Below are 2686 nucleotides of genomic sequence, written 5' to 3' on the forward strand. Positions count from 1 at the left end.
CTTGATTAAGTAATTTGCAAAGAGATTTCTGTCATGAAAATGAATTAATCTGCTTTGGAAGTCTAGACTAAAGAATTGCAAGTGTTGCATTGTTTTCTTAGCATCATGAGTTGAGCACTGAAAGCACCCTGATCAATGATCACATCTAGAGGTTTAGCTTTCTCTTTATTTGAATTTGAGTGTTTGTTTAGTTTCTGTTGCTTGTTTAATTCTTAATTACTGCTTGTTCTTGTTTGCTTTATGTTTTTAGATCACCTTGTTACCAACTCAGCTGTTTAGTTAGACTTGGATTAAGAATTGATCCTCATAGTTTCAGTGTCTAAAATCTCTCCATTTGGATTGATACCTCAAGTGCTACAATGACATGAGTAGTTGAGGAATTGATCAAGGATTGAAAAATTCATACTATCAATTTGGCGCCGTTGCCAATTGGAGATTCATTCTAGCATTAGGACTTTGGATCTTCTTGAGATCAAGTCATTTTCTTTTGTTTTACTGATTACCTTTCAAGTGTTGTCTTTGTTTTCAGGTGTATGAACACCAGAAGTGAAGAAAGAAGACAACGAGAAAGAGCTGAGCACATTGAGAGGTTGGGTATGGATCAAGGGCAACAGGCTCATGGTGGTAATGGAAACCACCAGAATCAGCAAGATCCACCACCTCCACGTCCAAGACAACATGTGGGAGCTGGTGATGAAGCCAATGCTCAGGGTCAAAGACATGGGATTCAAGCTCCAACACCTGAAAACGATTTTGAGATCAAGTCTGGCTTGATCAACATGGTGCAATCAAACAGGTTCCATGGTTTGGCAGTAGAAGACCCACTAGATCACATTGACAACTTTGATTGAGTTTGTGATCTAACTAAGATGAATGGAGTAAGTGAGGACAGTTTCAAGTTGAGGCTGTTCCCTTTTTCTCTAGGAGACAAAGCTCATCAGTGGGAAAAGTCTCTTCCTCAAGGATCAGTCACAACATGGGAGCAATGCAAAAGAGCATTTCTAACCAAGTTCTTCTCTTCATCAAGAACAGCAAGGTTAAGAAATGAAATCTCAAGTTTCATTCAGAAGAACCATGAATCATTTTTTGAGGCTTGGGAAAGATTTAGAGGGTATACCATGCAATGCCCTCACCATGGATTCTCAGATTGTCAGCTGCTAAGTACCTTCTACAGAGGTGATTTACCAAAGTTCAGACTCCTCTTGGACACAGCTTCAAATGGTAATTTCATGACCAAGGAAGTCAATGACGCCATGACCCTAGTGGAGAATGTAGCTCAAAGTGATGAGCTTTATGGATCAGACTTTGAAAGGAATTCAAGAGGAGCTGTGAGTGCTGAAGAGGAAAGGACAAGGAAAGACATCAAGTCTCTCAATGAGAAGCTAGACACACTTCTCTTAGCTTCTCATCAGTCAGCCAACTTTGTTAGAGATGTGAATCATGTGTTTCAAGACACATTTTAAAGGGAAGACATCACAGCTGAGGTGAACTTTGTAGGTGGCCAACAAGGTTACCAAAAGGGCTTTACCTACTACAAGAATCCCCCAAACCAGAACTTCTATCCTCAAAACACTCAACAACAAGGTTTTTTCTCTCCCCAACAACAAAGTCTCCAACAGAACTCAGAGAATAAAGATCAAGAAGTGCAGAACCTGCTCCAGCAAATCCTCCAATGTCAAGCAAATGGTGCCATGGACTTCAACAAGAAAATGGCAGAGATTAACAACAAGGTGGATTGCACTTATTCTGATCTTCTAACTCAACTTTCCACCTTGGCTTCCAAAGTCAAGATTCTAGAGAACAACAAGGGCCACTGCAGTTCTCAAGCTCAAAGATCTTTACCAGGGACATCAGTTGCACATCAAACAGAATACTGCAATGTAATCCTCTCAAATGCTGAGAATCATGCTGCTGTCCAAGAAATTGAGGATCTTCTCCATGGCAATGTCTCAAGTGAAAAATGCATGACAAAAGATGATGAGGACGCCATCATAGATGAGTTTGAGTTCCTGTTCTGTGATCTCAATGAGGACATTGAGAAAGACGGTGGGGAGGCAGCTTCTTTTGATATGAGAAAGAATGATTCTGAGATTACTGAAAGAAATGATCAGAGAATGGTTCAAGGAAGGACATCTGATGGAGTCTCTAGCACTGGTTCAACAAGGGTGAAACCCAAATCAATTCCCAAGCTAGGTAATCCAGGAAAGTTCTCCATCTCATGCTCTCTTGGAAGTTTGAAAGTGGACAATGCTTTATGTGATTCTGGATCAAGCATCAGTGTAATGTCTTTAGACATGGTGGAGAGACTTGGGATCAAGAGTCTTAAGCATCACCCCATGTCAATTACCTTTGGAGATTCATCCTCAAAGAAGCCATATGGAATCCTTGAAGACTACCCATTGAAAATTGGTGAAAAATGCACAGTTCCTGAGCTGGTCACGATCATATCATCCTCTCCCTCTTGAAAAGGATTTGCCCTCAAATCTGAATCTGCAACAAAAGGAAGCAAATCAGAAACATTGAAAGTATCAGAAACATCATACTTACCTTGAAGATCAATCTGATAGGCGTTGTTGTTGATTCTTTTGATGACTGTGAATGGTCCATCAACTCTGGGCATCAGCTTGTTCTTTCGCTCAGCTGGAAATCGCTCCTTCCTCAGATGGATCCACACCAGATCACCTTC

General features: G+C 40.7%; 1 non-coding gene across 1 annotated transcript; it reads right to left on the reverse strand.

The window, feature by feature from the left end:
* Positions 1–1034: 1034 nt before the first annotated feature.
* LOC112084745 lies at positions 1035–1141 on the reverse strand. Its single transcript, XR_002898406.1, has one exon. It is a non-coding gene; the product is annotated as a small nucleolar RNA R71 (small nucleolar RNA).
* Positions 1142–2686: the final 1545 nt, after the last annotated feature.

Source organism: Eutrema salsugineum, unplaced genomic scaffold (genome assembly GCF_000478725.1).
Source record: "Eutrema salsugineum unplaced genomic scaffold, Eutsalg1_0 scaffold_4, whole genome shotgun sequence".
Taxonomy (NCBI): domain Eukaryota; kingdom Viridiplantae; phylum Streptophyta; class Magnoliopsida; order Brassicales; family Brassicaceae; genus Eutrema; species Eutrema salsugineum.